General features: G+C 36.7%; 1 protein-coding gene across 2 annotated transcripts in view; it reads right to left on the bottom strand.

The window, feature by feature from the left end:
• GRM3 (glutamate metabotropic receptor 3) overlaps positions 1–21,044 on the bottom strand; it is a 281,331-nt gene that overhangs the window by 171,394 nt on the left and 88,893 nt on the right. Inside the window, exon 2 of one of the 2 annotated variants that reach the window (XM_043968583.1) lies at positions 12,072–12,169. The exons of the other annotated variant lie outside the window; for it this stretch is intronic. The gene's annotated coding sequence lies outside the window, so the exon portion shown is untranslated. The remainder of the gene's footprint in view (positions 1–12,071; positions 12,170–21,044) is intronic. 2 annotated transcript variants of the gene reach the window in all.

Here is a 21,044-nt window from a genome sequence, read left to right as displayed (position 1 = left end):
CAAATCCCTCCACTTGATTTTGAAATCATTGTAGATGCTATAAAACCTCTTATCAAGATTCCTTTAGAATTCCAGCATCTAAAAATAAAGAGTTCAGGGTAATACCTTAGAAATAAGGCACTCGAGTGTGCCTTTAGTTACCAGTTCACAGTAACTGAAAGACAGCAACCCAATCAAAGGAAGTACAAGAGAATGAGATGTGTGACTATATGCAACAAGTGGGATGGATTTGGTGAACCATGAACAACCTTTGCAGAAGTCTGGGCTCAAAGTAAATTGAAGTTGGAGTTGGTCGTGCCTTTGAATTTGGTTGCCATACTCAAGGCTAAAGAAAACCATGGCTGTGAAAAATACAGCTGAATGTAGTGGAAAAAGCACAGGATCATAGGATTGGAGATTTCAGTGTGGAAGGGACCTGGGAGGCAATCAGACTCAACCCTCTCATTTTACTAATGAGGAAATTGAGGCGGGGAGAGACTTGCCCAGAGTCATATTGCTAGAAAGCATCTGAGACAGGATTTGAACTCATGTCTACCTCTAGCTCTCTACCTAATGCATCACCTTGCTGACCCTGTCACTAACCTGTTTATGTGCCTTGATGAAAATCTCTGGGGTTCAATTTTCTCATCCATAAAATGAAAGGATCAGATAAGAAAACCTTCACGATGTGCATATACAGATACATACAAAATATATTAAATGGTGTTGGGGCAGTGTCATTAGCAGCTTGGGTGATCTTTAAAGATCAAAAATTTTTATCATTCTGAGAAGAGCAATGAATGTCCAAATGTCTTCAAAGTTGGGCATCCTGTGATATTTGTTCGGTTTCAAAGGATCAACACTTCTTCAAAATATGCATTCTCACAGACACTTTAAAAACTTAAAGTGAATTAGCATTTATCTCATCAATCAGTCAATAAATATTTATTAAGACCCAACATGTATACACAGTGTAGGCAATGGGAATACAATAATAAAAATGAAACAGTAATGTAGAGTGGTGGTCTTATATTGAAGAGATCTAGGTTCAAAATCTTCCTCTGAACTTTACTAACAAAATGTCTTACAAATCATCTTCTAAACCTCATGATCCTTAGGGGGAGTCTAAATCAAGATTCTGTACAGTTTGGAGGGGAGGACTCTTCTGTTCCAGGGAGTTGATTTTTTCTTCTCTTCTAGTCCAGATGCTGTATATCTCTTTGTCCCTAGGGAGTTGGGACCCCCAAAGACTGTAATGTTATTCATTGTGTAGAGATAATTTTCTATTTCCCAGAGTACCTTTTGTCTTGATCTTTGCTTATTAGGTACCAACTGGCTGGGATTATGGTTTAACCAACTATATGGGTCCTAAAATGGATTGAGTTAACTGGCCCCAACAAAGTGACTAAATCAACCAGCTTATCAATCAACAAGCATTTATTAAACTCCTACTATGTAATAGGCAGTGTGCTAAGCTCTGGTGTGATCAATGAACTAATGTTGACAAGAAACTGAGACTTTGAAAGGAAAAGGTGTGCATGTTTTATGGTCCAGTAAAATTGGCTTTCTTACAGTGTCTCTTACATGGACTTCATGAACTGGCTGTCCTCCATGATTGCAATACCCTTCCCCCTCACCTCCACCTTATAGAACCCCGAGTTTCCTTCAAGACTTAGTTCAAGAGCTACTTTCTATATGAAGCCTTTCCTAATCACCCTTACCATTAGAGCCATCTTCTATCACCTTGTATGTATTTGGTATATACCAGTATATGCACATGTAATTTCCCCCAATAGAATTTAAGTTCCTCTAGGTAGGGTTCCACAAACTATACCTGAAAGCCAAATCCAGCCTGCTGCCTATTTTGGTATAGTCAATGAACAAAGAATGTTGTTTTACATTTTAAAATACAATGCAAAACCACATGATTGGGATTTGGCCTAGGGGACTTAGTTTGCCGACTTCTGCTTTAGAGCAAGCACTATACTATTTTTATCTTTACACTCCCAGCACATAGTATAGTGCTTGGCACATAGTAAACACTTCATAAATGATTCTTTATTATTTCATTGGAAATAATCAAGGCCTCAACACCACTGAGTGGGGCCTTTGATAAAATTAATGGTGCTCTTCTACAAGAGGTGACTATCTGTATCTTTGGCATAATTAATTGTAAAAGGAAAATATGGCATGATTTTCTCATATTCGCTAATGTATGTCTTCTGCTGTTTAGAAGACCCCTAAAATCAGGCCCTTCATTCTCTAACAGATCACTGCTGGCCATGAGATGATATTAGTGCATGATATAATTTTCTTGTGGCAATGATGATACAACAGCTATTTAAGAATTTCCAATTCAAAGGGAACTACCTTTATAGCCTCTGAGGATTTCTTATATATATATATATATGTGTGTATATATATGTATATATGTATGTGTGTGTGTGCACATATATGTATACACACATATATGCATGTATATATGTATACACATATATATGTATGTATATGTATATACACACACATATATATATATATGATATATGATATATTATGTGTATGTGTATGGAATTATCACCAACAGAAAATTTGACATGGTATGTATCCGAGATGAGACTTAAACCCAATGTTAGCTCTCTATAAACTATTCCAGATTGCATTCATTAAATGCCTACTGTATATAGGACATTTCTATACAATAAGGACAGGGGAAGGGAGATAAAGCACATTTTGCCTGCACTGATGGAGTGCAGATCTGGGTTCAAATGCAACCTCTGACAAATTTTGTGTATTCTCTGTCCCTCTGCAAGTCACTCAAACCTTTTGGTAGAGAAGGTGCTGGCCTACATTGATAGGGGTAATCTTCTGACCTGGCAGTTCTCTTCAACCAATAAACCACAAGTTTAGGCCTTATACTTGTCCATGTGGAAATTGAAACTTAGAGAGTCCAAGCAATGGAGGAAACTTAATGTAGTAGCAAAAGGACTAGATTCAGACACAAATGACTGAGATCTAGGTATGAGGCACGAGGCCTAGGTATGAGAAGAGACCAACTCTGCATCTTCATAGCTCTGTGACTATGGGTGAGCCATTTTTATCCCTCTGTGCTTCAGTTCCATTATTTGTACAATGAAGGGGGTTGCAGTAAAAAAGAAGACCTAGTTCAAATTTTGCCTGTGGCACTTACTTACCTATGTGACTTTTCAGGCAAGTCTCTTAATGTGTCAGCCTCAGTTTTTTTCATCTCTGAAATAAGGTTGGCCTCTGAGACCCCTTCTAGCTCTCAATTTGAGGTTCTATGACTCTCTTATCCCAAAGATCTCTTCCACATCTACTTCTCATCTCTTCCAGGTTCTGTGACCAAAGTAATTTAAAGTAACATTTTCACAAGGTCACAAAACAAAATGAAGCCAGGTCTAGATCCCAAGTTTGTCCTGGTGACTTTGGAAGATTACTGGCTGTATTTGTTTTCACGTTCCTTCCTATCTCTCCCACCAGGTTTTCCAGGTATTGGTCTAAACTTGTTTTTTGTTTGTTTGGATTTTTTTTTTGTTTTGGTAAAGGCAAGGAAAGAAGTAAGAGGGCTCTCTTTTCTATCTATAGGTAGGGGGCATATTTCATTCCAGCAGCATTGCTGTGAATAATTAGATAAAGCACATCTCTCTCTGCCCTCAGGGGTTTCATGCACACCTGCCAAGCCAAATAGACTTTATCTCGGTCAAGCAATGTCTGCTTCTATGCTATGGCCACAAGCCCAGACTTTTTGCTTCTGTTTGACAAAGCCAAACTAAGAAGAAAATGACCTACATGCCAGCACTCAAGAGAGTTATGAGATAGTAGGGAAATTTCCATAAGATAAAAATATGTAAATGAAAAATCCTGCATTACCTTCTCTATCATAAATCAGCTTCATAACAGTCTGTCGAGTGAAACTTCAAATGAATGAAAGCACTCAAACTTGGTCTACATGTAGGTAGTTATCCTAGGCATGGAGTCAGTTAAGACCCCAGGTTTTAGAGATCCTAAAAGTCTTAGTGATATTAGCACTTTCCCTTCTCTGCTCTACCTATTCATCTTCCTGGCTTTTTTTAAAGTCCCAACAAAAATCCCACCTTTTACTAGAAGTCTTCCCCAACCCTTCTCATTTCTAATGCTTTCCCTCTGTTAATTAGTCCCTACTTATCATATATATAGCTTACTTTTTCTGCATTTGTTGAAATATTGCCTCATCCATTAAGCTTGTTCTTGAGGGCAGAGACTGGCCACCATTTCATATCCCCAGTGATTAGCACAGTGCCTGTCACATAGGAACTTAATAAATGTTTACTGATTGATCGTTAGGACAAACTAGAGAAATTGTTGTACTTGCTATAATGCCTCCTCTGAACACTGAGCCTTTTGTTTTTGTCTCTCTGGTGTATCAGTCACCTTCCATCTTTTATTATGCTTGTGTGTGCATGTCTTTGCTAGTCAAATAGAATGTAAAATTATTGAGAGTGGCAGCCCTGCCTCTTTATTCAGGTTCCTATCACCTTAAAGATTCCAAAGGTTTGTCATGCTGGGGTGGGAGTGGGGATAAGCTCCCACTCTCTATAAAATGCTCCAATAGCGTGTGTCTCAAATAGCCTCTGACAACCGAAGCCCAACTCCTGGCCTTCTCATGGCAGAACTGTTTCCACTAACAGGAGAAAGGGCGAAGGTGAGTCACTGGTGCCTTAAAACCAGTCGCTTCGGGCAGGTGAGGCTCGTTAGCCTTGGCAGGCAAGCTGCCTAGGGGAAGGAACCCTGATTTTAAACCTCCGCTGCCTTGTGGCTATACCCACATATGGGAAAGGCTTCAGGAGTTAACCCCGAGGAAAAATCAGGAGTCGGAGTCCCTTAGGCAGTTGGATGTTGGACATCACATCCCTCTGGAAACTCCTGGGTGACACTGGTGCCAAACTGTATTGGCTTTGCCTCTCTTTTGAATCCACCAATGTCGCAGAGAGGGAAAACCTGCTACATGGGCAACAGCTTGTTTTCCAATTGATTTGCCCAGGCCAGCGCACTGGAGAGGACACTCCAGCTACTCCTCATGGGGTAGATACAACCATGGGATGCGGCAGTTACCGTTATAAGTCACTCAGCAGCTGCGGCTCCCACATCGGACTGCACAGCCACATTGTGGCCTGAGGCTCTTCAAGGTGCTGATCCATGGTCCTCTGCGACTGATGGAAGCCTACACATCACCTTAAACCACCTAATATCTCACCATGCATGTTGTAGTGCTCAATAAATGTTCAAGGAAAGAGAGAGAAGAGAGAGAGTACTTCTCTTCATGAAGTTACTACGATCTAGCCAAAATGGATCTGTTGTTTTCTCCGAAACACCACTCCTGACCTACCCTCTTGCTTCTACTGTTTCTTAAGCCTAGAATCTGTTCCTTCTCACTTTCACTTGAAACTTTATGGGTATGTCACCTGTTCTTTAATACCTGGCCCAAATATAATCTCTTCCACTAAAATATGTATTTGAAGCATAGTGGAAAGAGGGCTGCTGGCCTTGGAGTCTCAAAGACCTGGCATAGGTTAGCTGGGGTCAAACCATGTAGCCTCTCATCTTGGGTGCCCATTGAAGACTAAGTTATAGAGGAGCTGCCAAGAGGTAATTATGTGAAAGTTTCCATACTGGGAATTCCTCATTCCTCCTTTAATGAAATTCTGTATCTAAACTAAGAAAAACACATTTAAAATGCCCCCATTAAACTTGAACATTTTTTTGCTTTTTCTAAACTATCAACTGATACACTTCCCTTTTATAATCACACACCATATAGGGTATCCCATATTCATATTGTATTTATCACATATACTCTTATTATATTATGAAACTTTTGGGTTGGTGGTGGAGAGAGATGGAAGTAGAGGCATGTGGTCAGATCTATGAATTAAAGGCAGAGTCTTGGATGTATGTAATAATATACAATTACATTTTTATGCTTGATGTACAAAGCTTTTTCACAAATAGCCTTGAGAAATAGGTGATACTAGTATTATCCTAATTTGATCAGAGAGAAAACAGAAGTTCAGAGAAGTGAAATCATTTATTTGCCCACGGCCACACACATATTAAGTACAAGAGCAGCAATTCAAATTCAGGTGTTTTGACCCCAAGTCCATTATTCTTTCTCCTGAGATATTTTCCCTGTATATCTTGTTCCAATGCTGCACCATTCCTTATTTCATGAGAAAAAGGGTTAATTCCATCTCTGCCTATAGAATAATTTTTATTGAGTATGTTTTTCTTTGGATACCTTCTAAATCTTTTATCTATTTTATAGTTCCAAAAGTGTAAGGTAAGACTAATATTCTAAAAGCATTAATGGCTTTATGTGTGTTCTTTTCATTAAATTTGAACTTCAGGATAACAGCAAGTTTCTTGACATACATAGCTATAACTTTCTTCTTGATAACTTTATGCTCATTATCACAATCACCACTTTTATCATAATTACCATTATTTTCATTAAATTCTCATTTTAATATTCTATAGGGATAAGGTAGGAATTTGTTAAGTCATTTTTCAGTTACATCTGACTCTCCATGACCCCATTCGGGGTTTTCTTGGCAGACATACAGGAGCAGTTTGCAATTTCCTTCTCCAGCTCATTTTACAGATGAGGAGCTAAAGCAAACAGGGTTAAGTGACTTGCCCAGGGTCACACAGCTAGTTGTGTCTGAAGCCATGTGAGGTATGGAAGGGGCTCAGGTGTATGATACCCCATACCCAGATGAAAACTTGATACCAAAAGAAAGCCATTGGCAGCTCCAGGGTGAAAGAGATAGAATTTATTTAAAGGGGACTTACTTATAGAGGGGTCAGTGTATCTGTGGCAGCAGGTGGTTGTAAATATGTTTGAATTACCACAAATTCCTTCCCATTCCCCTCTGATATTTATACCTATAGGTTATATAGGGTACTTTGCAAATAGCCTTCTTTGTTCTAACTAGCATTATTCATTGGTTGCAGTGCTTGTGAAGAGAATTCTGACTGTTTGAATGCTGCATGAATTCCTTGTGCATGGTTTGCTCATACTATATTCACTAAGTGTAGCATGTATGTGTATTCCCTTATATGAATAGTCCATACTGTATGTCTTGGAATCTACATTCCATCCCTCCTATGGGTGTTCTCTTCTTTTTGTCTTAGATTCCAGAAGCCAGATTTGAACCCATGAAGATGAGTCTTCCTGACTCCAGTCACTATGTACTCTGTGACCTAGCCACACCAAGGTAGAAATAGTCCTGGCATAATTTAATATCCTACTATTGTTCTTTGATGTTTAATGTTACTCAGTTATCTATGAGCCCTCACCTTAGTTTATAAATATACCAGCAAACACTCTTTCTCCATAATTTATTTCTCCTCCAACTCCATTTCCGTCATCTTAAATATCAGTGCTAACATCTGTATAATAAATTAACAATGGACTACATAGTACAAAAAAATTTAAATATTTCAATGTATCCTCTCAGAAATATCACAGACAGGCTCAACACTAACAATCAACTGCATGTATGATGCCTCTTCAACTCTAGGAATATGCAGGATGGACATTTGTAGTCTTTCTAGAATTCTCCTTAGGATACTTTTTGTTGATCTGTTAACATTGTATATAGGCTTTTGTTTTGATACCAACTGGACGTGTTGTATCACATCTTTATCATGCCAAAGTCTACACTATGACAGGTATAGCACTGATCTTAGTTATTCAAACTGTGTTCTTTCTATTGTTTTAACTTTAGGATGACAGTCATAAAAATCAAAACCAAAAACATATTGCTTCAGCTTTCTCCTTGATTTTTGTTCAGTTGCTTCAGTTGCACCTGACTCTTTGTGATCCTATTTGTGGTTTTCATGGCATACATACTAGAGTGTTTGCCATTTCCTTCTCTAGCTCATTTTATAGATGAGGAAACTAAGGCAAACTGGGTTAAGTGACTTGCCCAAGGTCACACAGGTAGTAAGTATCTAAGACCAGATTGAAGCTTCCAAAGATGAGTCTTCCTGAGGGAGCAGCTAGGTGGCTCAGTGGATAAAGCACTAGCCCTGGATTCAGGAGGACCTGAGTTCAAATTCAACCTCAGACACTTGACACTTACTAGCTATATGACCCTAGGCAAGTCACTTAACCCTCATTGCACTGCCAAAAAAACCCCAAACAAAACAAAATGGGTCTTCCTGATTCCAAGCCCAGTTTTCTATCCACTGTACCATCTACCAGCCTTTCCTCCTTGATAATCTTATACTTGCAGCATCTTGGCTAGAGGAGACTGATACATTTCTAAGTACTCCCCCCCAATACCTGGCTTCAATTTGGCTCTCAGATTCAAGTTCAATACCTTGAGCCTCTCTTATTTCTTGCTGTATCTTAAGAACATTACACTTATTGGGTCTAAAAGACATTTTGATATCATTGAGAAAAGTTCTATGAGATGAAGGGGTTGATTAATTTGCTTTTCAGTGCTTCCATTTAATTTGATATCATCCACGTGCAACAAGTGATTAATATGTTTTGGTACAAGCCACTCTTACTTGAAATTCATAATCAGTTTTTTACAGAAATGGTAATGTTGCATTTAAGGATAGGAAAAACTATACTCAATTAAAGTGTCTCTCTCAAAGATGCCACATTTTATATAATTTGTTTTTCCACATTGTGTTGTTGACATGTTTTAACTATAGACCAGTTTTCAACATTTTATTAAAAAGTCTAATGTTCTCAATTTGCTTGAATCTACTTTCTGTGTTTGCTTAATGATATGACTGATAATAATTATATATGATTAATCTATGACTGAAGGGCTGAGACAAGAGTCTATAATAATCAATAAATACTAGAAAAACATGGCATTTTCGGGTGACTTTTTCAATCATCACTAAATTGCTAATGAGCTTCTCTGTATACCCCTGAAAACTTTTTGATGTACCTTATTTGCTTCTCAGCCAATATATTCTTTTCTTGTAAGTGTTCACAGAGTTTTTTAATGATGGTACATACAAATATTTTGTATAAATCACATAAATATGAAGTTGGTTTATATTTGGAGATATCCTGGTATTCTTACCTTCTGGTAATAAATATGTGATGTCATCTTTTGAGAAAAATGGAATTAGGTTTGAATCTGAGAGGAGGTTGGTAAAGTGCTTTGGTAAAAAATCATGCACCACTGTGAAGGATTTGAGAAAATTATTACAGAACTTATGCAGGCACATTGCTTTTAAGTTTTTCTGAGAAACTAGCATACAGCTGTTTAATCTGGGGCCCACATACTCCAAGGGGTCCATGGATACATTTCTGGAAGTATATGAACTTGAATGGGAAAAAACATACATCTTCATTTTTACTTATCTATAAGTTAAATTTAGCATTTCTGAGATGAGATCCTTACACCTCACCAGTCTACCAAGGGGATTTAAGTCAATAAAGATTAACAGAGGGGCAGCTAGGTGGCACAGTGGATGGAGTACCGGCCCTGGATTCAGAAGGACCTGAGTTCAAATCTGACCTCAGACACTTAACACTTACTAGCTGTGTGACCCTGGGCAAGTCACTTAACCCCAATTACCTCACTAACAAAAAAAAATAAAAAAATAAAGATTAACAGACCCTGAACTAGATTTTTAGTCAGTCAATCAACGAGCATTTGTTCAGCACTTGCTATATAAGAGGCACTACATTCAGCACTGGGGATATAAACAAAGGTCAAAACTGTTCTGGTCATTTATTATTTGTATGGTATTTGGGCTTTCTCTTTCTAGTTTGTTCCAATTGTTGCTATCATTTTATGGGACTTCTTTCAATCATAGACAACCAGAAAATTTCCATAGATTTCTTTTTTTGTTTTTTGAACTCAGGTACTCCTGAATCCAGGGCAAGTGCTCTATCCACTGCACCACCTAGCTGCCCTTCCATAGTCTTCTTTAGCTGTGTTCATTCTCTGTCTCTCTCTGTCTCTCTCTCTCATTTTGACTCTAATTTTGAGAAGATTTCTCCCCCTACCCACCTTACATTCAGTATAAATCTGCCTTTTAATAATTTCATTTGTTGGGAAATTCTGAATGGTATGTATTGAGGCCCAGAGCTAATGGCATCCAGCCTGTAAACCAGCTCAACAGTGTGGTAAAGAGCAGAGAACCACAAGGGAAAACTGAATGAAGTGAATATAATTCCTCTAGTGGAAAATGACAGATCAGTCCAGGCAGACCCTCGAGGAAACAAAAGTCAATGAATCAGAAACCCTTGCAACAAACCCCTTTCCACTCCCTCAAGCCTTCAGTCTGCCATCAATCAGGATGATTTTTTGAAATTACTAAAGGGTTTTAAGAATGCATTACCCATAACCACCCTCTCTGGTCTCCAGGATTCAATATGAATGTCAACTTTGATATGATTTAAAAAAAAATTTGGGGGTGGTGTTTTTCAGGCTTCAAAATAATTTTAAAGTTTTCTTTTGATTTTTGAATTCAATTGACTTTTGGTTACATTAGTTTCCCACTTGAAACTAATTTTGAATTAGCAGCAAGGTTTCTCATTTTGTTCTGGTTAAATACTCATTTGTATTTTCACTGAAAAAAAAAGAGAAAGAGCAGGTTTGCTGTTTGAAACTTCTTTTTGTCAAAGATTCCTTTGTTTTTTAGAAAGTGTTAAATTTGACTTGCATTTGTTAATGGATTCATATCAACCACATGTGTCATGGCCAGCCTCCCTTTCTCCCCCACTAATCACCATGGTTAGGAGTACTTTCTCCCCATAATTAGTTACCTTAAACTTCAATTATGAAGCAAAAAACTTTAGAGCTATGAGAGATTTTAAAATTCATCTAGTTCACCAATGCTAGGGGGAGCTAGGTGGTACAGTGGTTAGGACACTGGGTCTGGAGTCAGGAAGATCTTAGTTCACATCTGACTTCAGACACTTACTAGCTGTGTGACCCTGGACAAGTCACGTAATCCTATTTGCCTCAGTTTCCTCTTCTGTAAAATGATCTGGAGATAGAATTGATAAACCACTCTAGTGTCTTTCCCAAGAAAACCCCAAATGGGGTCATGAAGAGTCAGACATGACAGAAACAACTGGATAACAAAAGTTCAATGTAACTAGCCCATTTGTAACATGGTATGTAATCATGTATGTAATCAGAGAAAAGTGATTTGTTCAATCAATCAGCAAGCATTTATTAACCATCTTTCACATGTCATATCCTGTGCTAGACATGGGATATAGTTGCAAAGAATGAAACAATCCCACCTTCCAAGAAGTGGTAGAACTAGATATAAAACCAGGTGCTTTTAACTCCTAATTCAGTATTAGATCTTTTGTCCTTTTAGTCATTTCTGTGCTAATATCTGAGGGAAAAGAAAGAAGGTTGGGTGATAAAAGCAATTACATCAGTAAGGTATCTAAATTATTTTTTCCTTGCATAGAATTCCCCAAGGCTCTCTTCTATTCCTTCTTTACCTTTTATCTTTTGGCATGTTCATGGTTTCAAGCATCATCTCTACCCAAATCTATATCTACCTCTAATCTTCCTCCTAAACTCTGCTTCTACATTGCTGTCTATTAGACACCTATATCAGCTATCTTGTCATTGTTTTAAACTCAACACATACAAAATAAAACTCATTTTTCCTCCTTTAAAGCTGTCTCCGTCAATTTTTCCTTTTGCTGAGAGCACCACCATCTATCTAGTCATGATCTGATTTTTCTTTTTCCATCAATATCAATTAACAATAAGTTGACAAGGTCTGCCAATGTCATCTTTTGAATTCTTTCCCTTCATTCTGTTCACTTGACTAATACTCCAACTCCTTACCCTATTTCCTCCTAATGGTTTTTCTGTTTCCCATATGGAGGTGGGAGATGAAATGAATACAGTACTTTAAGTTATTTCTGAGAATTTTTCTTTTTCTGTTCATATTTTTCTCATTTAAATAAAATCTGCATAATTTGACTTACTTTTAAAAACATTTTGTTGGATTAGGCACTCTTCTAGGTATTGGGTATATAGTTACAAAGAGTGAAACAATCGCTATCATTGCAAGGAACTTACCTTGTAATGAGAGAAACAACAACTTGAGTTAGCTGAAGAGTCATGAGTTCAAATCTGTCTTGAAAGATAATTAATTTGGTAGCAGCATGTAGGGTGGACTGTGGTAGGGAGAGACAAGGAAGGGACAACACTTAGAAAGCTTTGTCGATAATTTTGGAGAGCTGAAAGGGTCTGGAATTAAGGCAGTAACTGTTTATAGAGGGATGGGCTTGGATACAAGAGATGCTTTGAGAGAGAAATGGCAAGATTTGGTAACTGATTTCATATGTGGGATGAGGGAGAGTGAGGTTGAAGATAATGTTATGAACCTTGGAGACTGGAAAGACCGTGGTGTCTTAATGAAATAGGTAAGTTTGTAAGAAAAGAGGGTTTTTTTTGGGGGGGGGTGGACTTCATTTTAGACATATTGTATTTGAGAAGTCTTATGGAGGAGATGAAGTTCAAAATGCCCAACAGCAAATTAGTGATATAGGCTAAAGCTCAAAGGTAAAACTATATAGTAGCACTATTGGTTGAGAACCAGAAATATTGATTGTTCTAATCTAAATCTCTGCCAGTGTAGACATAGAACAATTGATTGCTTTGACTAAAATTTGTAGTCAGAACAGTTCAGCAATGGTTGGCTACTGTTCTGTAGATAGAATCAATGTCATTTTTTCTGCCTCATCCATTTAAGGCCTTTTCTTTTCACTGACATTTATGGGTGGACTGGGTCTGATTTAGTTAGAAAGTGATAATCTCTTAAAAGCTTTTCTATTCTTTGCTTTTGGCTCATTGGCCATTTTCTCTATTGGCAGTCACACAGCCCAAATCATAACTGGCTGTGACCCTGGGTCAACTGGTAGAAGCCTGAATGAATGTCAGTCAGATGGATTTATTAAATGAATAGTTTCAGAAAGACAGACGACAAGAAAAATCAAGAGAATTTTGGAAATTCTAATAATATAGCATACATATAGGAGAAACACTAAATAGTAGGAGTAAAGCTGTGTAGAGAGCTACCCTGGGGCATCCTAGAAAGGGAAGACATAGTGAGAACTTACATAGCTATGCCCCTTTCCATTTTCATCCCCACAAAATCTTGAGAAGGTAATAATAGGATGTAATAATAGCTATGCTCCATGCTGATTTTAAACCCAAAGTATTTTGCTTTCTAAAATAATCTTCCTGCTTAAAAACTGCTTTCTATTGTGTTACTCCAACCCTTTTAAAACCAAAGCTCAAAACCCTACAATGTCTCGTTTTTATTTACTGTAATAACTTTCAACTTTTCTGATGACTTTCAAAGTCCAATGATTCAATTTATTCACCACCACACATCTGGTAAGCAATTACTGCCTGCTTGACATTGTGCTAGTTGTAGCAACTAATAGACAAAAATGAAACAACCCCTGCCTTCAAGTTGCTAACAATCTATAGGGGAAAATGACATCTATATAGATTAGTACTTACAAAATATATACCGAACAAATGGGGGTGCTAGTAGTTAGTGGCATCAGGAAAGACTTCACACAGGAAGTGGAGTTGAGCTTTTAAAATAACTGAGGATTCTAAAATGCGGAAGTCAGGTCGACCATGATCAGGTCTACTCTACCCATAGAACTCTGGCTTTGATATGAGGGAGTGCTGAGTTTAAATATTGCCTCTGACCTTTACCAGCTATGTGCCACTGCAAATGTCTTTTACTTTCTCTGAGCTTCAGTTTCATCACCTGTAAAATGATGGTGATAATAACTATCTAATCTACCCAATATGGTTGTATGAGGATTATTATTAATAATAATAATAATAATAAAGAAGGTGATTATAGGTTGCATTTTATCGCCCTTTAAAATGTACAAAGTACTTTACAAACATCTCATTTTATCTTCACCACAATTCTGGGAGATGTGTTATTATTATTCAATTTTACAAATAAAAAAACTGAGGTAGACAGATATTAAATGATAAGAAGTTCAATGTAAATTGGGGATTGTAAAAATACCTGCCTCTAAGGGTTGAAAGAATAAAAATGAAAGAGTTTTTGTAAACTTCTTGGAAAATCCTAAAATGCTATATAGATTCCATCTTTTATTATTGTTATCATATTTGTTGGAATAAAAGTTAAATTCAACAAGTTAAAAAAGAATAAAGATGAGAAAAATGTGCTGCAGACAATTTAAATAGCTACTGTTGAACTTAAAGAAATACTGATTTTGAAAAACTGGATAAAGGAAAAGGCATTTATGCAAATTATTACCATTTACTAGAGAAGTTTGTCAGATATAAACTGATTGCCACAACAAGGTGGCCAAAAGACCCTGGAAATGGGCTTATCTAGCAAACTTGAACTTCATGTTAAGTAGTGAGCTAAACAACCAAGGACATATTTGTAATGTATTATTATATTACTATCCTGACCCCCAAAGAAAAGAAATAGATGGAAAATGAAATCAATTTACCAGTATTCTCTAGTGACCTATTTTTCTCATCAATGATGGAATTGGAACTACCACATTTGGACTCTAATATATCAGTCCCCAGTGTACTATCTGAGAAAGTGCAAACAGAAGATGAAGTCAGGAAAAGCAGTTTGAGCCAGACCAAATATAACCAAAAAATCTGTACTATTGGCCAAATGATTTTAATAGCAGTATATGAGTTTTCTTTTTGATATATTGGAGAGGGAAGTTACACAAAGAAAGTAAAAATACTAAAAGCAAAGTAAAGAAAAGACAGAGGGTTTTAAGGACATCAATAACTATTGAATTATATGTCAACTTTCTCATCTTTACAAAAATCTTTATATGAAGGATGAGGCTATTTTTGTTGAAAATGAGAAGGGGGAGGTAGACTTTTGTAAAAAAATTTCTATGAGGGATGAAATCTCCAGTCATGGAGATAAATGAGAAATGTAGAGAACATAAGGTATTGTTTAGTATAAAAGAAAAATAATGGATTAGTGAAACAAAAAAGTAGTTTAAAAGATCTCCTTCAACTAGTTATCTACCATGCAAATGATAACATTATACAAGATTTCTGGATAAACCCAACCACAGAGATGAATTTATTCAACAATCCTTTGGTTATCTAAGCAAAGAGAGGCATAAAATGAAGAGACATATGCTCATCAAAAGTATCATTTTCATTGAGGATGCACTGCAGAGAGTCCCTATTAAAGAATTCCCTACAGATGGTGAGATATTCCTGATGTTTGCAGATAAAATTGTATACATTACATCAAGTACCATGACACTTCTGGGCTTTTAAAAATTATATTCATGATACATATGCATACAGTCATGGAAAAATCAAATGGAAGATGATGGCATACAATAATGTAAATTTGGAATAGTGGTCTTGAGTTAGTCATCTATATTGGACAGGTACTATAGCTATATAAATCAAATTGATGCTAATTGGTTGTTTGACTCTGAGTGAGTCACTTAATAAATAATGCTTTATGCAACTCTCCAAGACTTTAAGTTACAAAGAAAATGTTGACCTACATTGGTAGAGAGCTTCCTTATATTGCCCATACCAATCAAATCACAGGTCCATTTCCAATCTCATAACAAACTGGTTAAAAATTGAAGAGGTGGAAGGGACAGGACAAGAAATGCCATATTGCATTGGGAAGTTGAGTACCATTTTCAATTATCTTAAGCTGCTCCCTGAAATTAAAAACACCTCATATTATTATTCCATATATTCTTCTAGTGATACCATCTAGTTGAGTATTTTTAAAAAACTACTTCCAAGAATCAAATTCATCAAGTATCTCAATGGAATGTGCTAGTTTTACTGTATTATCACTGATGATTTGCTGTCAAGTAGTGCTATTTATATACTATAAAGAGTAATATACCTGGAAAAAATCTTGGAATACTATGAAAAAATTCACTAAAACATATTTTGACCCAGTAATGTTATTACTAAGCATACTGTCTAAGGAGGTAAGAGAAAGGGAAAATTAAAATATTTATAAAAATATTTATAGCATCACCTTTTTGCAGTAATGAAGAACTAGAAGGAAGGTGAGCACCTATTGGTTCATGAATAGTGTAATAAGGTATGGCATATAAATAAAATGGAATGTTATTTCACCATAAGACATGATGAATATGAAGATGTCAGAGAGACTTGGGAAGACTTACATGAACTGATAGAGATGGAAGTAAGCAGAATGAAGACAAAATGTTCATGATGACCATGATAATATAAAGGAAAACGTAACTGTAAGATTTCATAACTCTGAACAATAGTGTCTGGTGATGACTTCAGAGGAAATTGGTAATAAAGCATGTCTCTCACCTGTTGGCAGAGAGGTAGTAAACTCTAAGTGCTGAGTTTATATTTTCAGATATAACTAGTGTGTTGATTTGTTTTGCTTAGCTGTATTTACTTGTTACAAGGAAAGATGGCATGAAATCAAAAGAAAATAATAGGTAATCATTGGGAAATTAGACTGAAATTAAAAAAAAAGTATAATAGGATCAATAAAACATTACAAAAAAAGATGAGCACAATACTTGGACTCAGGAGAGACCCAATTTTATATCCAATCTCCCACACTTTTAAGTTGTGTGACTGCTGGCAAATTATATAATATCTCTTAATACCTGAAATCACTAACCTGTAGTGTTGTTGTGAGGATAAAATGAGATCATGCATTTAAAGTGCTTCTCAAACCGTCAAGTGCTACATAAATGTCAGCAACTACTTTAAGAAATATCATCAAGGAAAAAGATAACCCGTAGAGGAAATGATCTGGTCATATAGGAAAAGCAGTGGTTAACAGATAACCAGTTTGCTGCACTGTTAACCACAGAGTGGAGGTATCAAATAGATGGTCAGCAAGACACATGTAGCCCACAACACTTATATAGCTTATGTAGCTACACACTTATGTAGCTCAAACTAGATTAAATTATAGTTCCTATTTGATTTTAATGTGTTTATGCATTAATAAAAAAGAAATATCTAAACATGTGATTTTATAAGTCAACATGCAGCCAACAGGGAGCCTTATGTATCATTTAATGGCCTCTGTTCTATTTGATTTTGACACCAGTGACATGGGGGAAGACCTCCAGCATGTTGGCTAGAACGTTTGTGGAGGATTTATTGCATGACATGAACAGGAATTGCGTTTGAGAAAATATGGATAGGTTGCTGTCTATACCACTGATAGGAGTATATGCACTGATGAAATCACAGTTCCAGTGGTGTACAGGTATAGCATGTACAAAGTGTAGGTATGTATATATCTACCACACAATTCATGCATCATATGTGTATTTAAGTATACGAATATACACACAAATGTATGGTATGTGTGTATACATACATACATAATACATACATACATACATGGTTTGGGGTGGTCCAGATCTGTGATTATATTAGTCTAAGGATATCCCAATGTAGAAATTTCCTCCATATTGGCAACTTGTTTAGAGTGTTGCTTGGGGCACTAATACATTAAAGGACTTGACCAGGTTTATACAACTATTATGTGTCAGAAACAGGCTTTGAATCCAAATATCTTTGATTCCAAAGTCAGCCCTCTATAAAGAGGCTCATATTTAAAAAAATAACTATTCAGGAGCAGATAGGTGGCACAGTGGATAGAGCACCGGCCCTGGATTCAGGAGTACCTGAGTTCAAATCCGGCCTCAGAGACTTAAGACTTACTAGCTGTGTGACCCTGGGCAAGTCACTTAACCCCAATTGCCTCACTAAAAACAAAACAAAACCAAAAAAAACCCTATGCAACCGTAAATCACATTATTTGCTTAGTGAGTGTTCTTTTTAACCACACCTGTGACTTTATTAGTATGTTGTTCAGTTTTTTCAGTTCTGTCTGACTCTTCTTGACCCCATTTTGGTGGTTTTTATTTTTGTTTGTTTTTGGTGAAGATACTGGAGCAGTTTGTCATTTCCTCCTCTGACATTTTACAGATGCTGAAACTGAAGCAAACAGGTTTAAGTGACTTGCCCAGAGTTACACAGCTTATTAGTATCTGAGGCCAGATCTGAACTTAGGAAGATGAGTCTTCCTGATTCCAGGTCCAGCATCTATCCACTGTGCACCTAGCTGCCTAGTTAGTGTAGGGAACTGTTAGTGAGGAAATACCCTCTTTCTATATAAAATGGCACCTGTGCTGTAACTTACACTTTTAGAAAGTTGCCTGTGGCCCTGAGAATTTAAATGACTTGCCTAAGGTCACATGGCCAATATGTATCAGAAGTGTAACTTGTATCAACTCTTCCTGACTTACATACCAGTTTTTTATCTCTTAAGCCATTGTGGTTCTTATGCTTAATAAATGGTTGTTGATTAATTGTCTGTAAGCATTCATTTGACCCTAGGATCTGCTCATGTCCTGACTGTACATTATTGTTATATATATTGGGACAGGGGTGCCCAGTCTGACCATTTAGGTTCTGAAGGCAGAATAGATGAAACAGGCAGTTTAATAATGTTTTGGGCTCTCAGCTGACATGCTCTTCCCATGCCCTGGCTCACTGTTACTAAAACCCATAAATAACTAGAACCATAAAACTAGCTCAAACAGTAAATGCAGCAGTTCACCTATGAGTCATCACATAGATGTATGTGTTGGATTAGAGTTGTATTTGGATTCAAAATAGAAAGAGCTCTTCCTTACCCTTCCATTCCCTAGGTTAAATTTCTCACTAATTCATATTTTCCTTTTTTTGCATCTCTAATGCCAATGTAACTCAGGACAATTTTCCTCCTGCAAACATCACTAGGAAGATGTCAATAGAATTGGTTTTTTTTGTTACCTAGCCCTTTGGACACATGGGATTCTGTAAATTTACCAAATAGAATTATAAAAGGTAAATATAGATTTAAATAATCTCTTTGGGGCCATCTAATAGGTTTGTTAAAGTTATAACATGTAATGAATATGATCCTTCATGCTGCTATGGTTAAGGGAAGATGAAAAATAATGACAGATCCATGATAGAATCATTAGGATCAGCCAATCCATTTATAAGTTGTCAGTCATGAAAGATAAATGCCCAAGTTATGATTTCTGCATGACTTAGTACTATATGAAAATGATGTTTTGCATTTTTTTCTTGTAGTTTTTGAGGCTCACATGTTAGCCTTGCTGGGAGAACATGCTATAGATTAGAGGCCAGATTCTGGCAGAACTCTGAGGCAGGATGCTCAATGGCAGTAGAATTAGAATTCTGATTATGTGACAAGAGCACTTGGCTCTACCAAATGGGAGCCTGGGGAGCAAAGGCTGCTTGTCCAGGGTCATATGGGTACAAGTTTGGTTCTTGATTCTGCCATTTATTAACTGTATGACCTTAAGCAAGAAATTTGACCCATTCCATCTTAGTTTTCCCATTTATAAAATAGGGATGATGATAATCCATGCCTTATGGGGTGGCAGTGAGGATCAAGAGATGTGATAAAAGTAAACTGCTTTTGAAAAATGTTATATAAATGCAAGTCATTATTGTGATAATTCTCAGTATTAGTAGTCGAGTTAAGATACACCATTGGGACTCCCAGTAACTTGCCACAAAACAAGCACTTAAAATGCATTTGTTGAGTTGAATTAAAGGACTGTCACGTAGCAGCAGCATTAGGTTTAATCTCTTTAGTTCTGTGAGGTCCAGCTAGAAGCAGTGAATAGAAACTCCTAACAGGGAAACGAGTTTTGACAGTATAATGAAGGACTTCCTAATAATTGGAGCTGTCCAGCAATCCCAGGGCTGCCTCAGAAAGTAGTGATTTGGAAGCCTAGGATTTAGTCTTGAAAAGAATCTTAAAGATGAGTTAGTTGGTCAGTACTTATTTTATAAGTGAAGAAAATGATGTTCTTTGAAATTAAGTGACTTGCTCCAGGTTACATGAGTAAAAAGTAACACATTTGGGAGTCAATATCAAAATAGCTTACTCCAAACTCAGTGTTCTTTCCATTATATCACATGACTTGGACATATATTCAGTTTCATCCTCCTGCCAATGTAATCAAGAAATCCAATCCATATCAATGAGACAAATATATTATATACCTACTCTATTGCGTGCAAAGCATTGTATAGCATCGGGACAACAAACCCTTCCCCAACCAAACACAAAAGAATAAAAAAAACCTCCAAAACTAGCCTTTAATCTTAAGGAGCTTGTATTCCACTGGGGAGATACAATTTACATACTAGTAAATAAATAGAAAAGTTAAAGAGGAGAAGTATCAGGAAAGACTTTTGTTGAAGATTTCACCCAAGAGATTCTTTGAATGAAGTTAAGATTTTTTTAAGACCAGAGTGAGGATGGAATCGGGGATATGCTGGTAAGTGTTTAACAATGGTTCTACAAAAAAATTACTCTTGACCCACTTTTAAACTTAATATGCACTTTTAACATTTTCACCAACACTTTATTTAAAAAACACTTTAAACATTGGCAATCAACAAAATAAATCAATCCTGATTTGTAGCATTTGTTGATTTCTGAGATGTAAATGATCATACTGAAAATTTAACAATAGGTTCCTCCAAGCCAATTTGAGCTTCATCACACACATCCCTGGAGGGAATGCATTCCAAACCAGGAAGAACAATTATAAAAAGCATGATTATAGGAGGTAGAATGTCTTGTACAGGTAATGCCTAGTATTGACAGAAACAGAGGGACTAAAGTGGAGTAAAGGAGATCAGGCAGAGAAGGGAACCCATTTTTGGAGGACTTTAAATTCAAGGCCGAAGAGTTTGCATTTTATCCTAGAGGTAGCTGGGTGCCATTGAAGACTTTTGAGTAAGAGTTGAAATGGTGTGGATTTGGGATAATAGTTTCACAACTGTGTGGAAGATAGATTGAAGAGGGGAAACATGTATATGGGAAGATAAATTACAAAGCTATGCTAATAGTCCAGGAAAGAGGATGAAGAACTAAAAAATGATGGGTGAATGGTGAAATGGTGACCTATAGTAAAATTGTTATAA

Source organism: Dromiciops gliroides, chromosome 5 (genome assembly GCF_019393635.1).
Source record: "Dromiciops gliroides isolate mDroGli1 chromosome 5, mDroGli1.pri, whole genome shotgun sequence".
Taxonomy (NCBI): Eukaryota; Metazoa; Chordata; class Mammalia; order Microbiotheria; family Microbiotheriidae; genus Dromiciops; species Dromiciops gliroides.
This window is presented reverse-complemented; position numbering and strand designations above follow the sequence as displayed.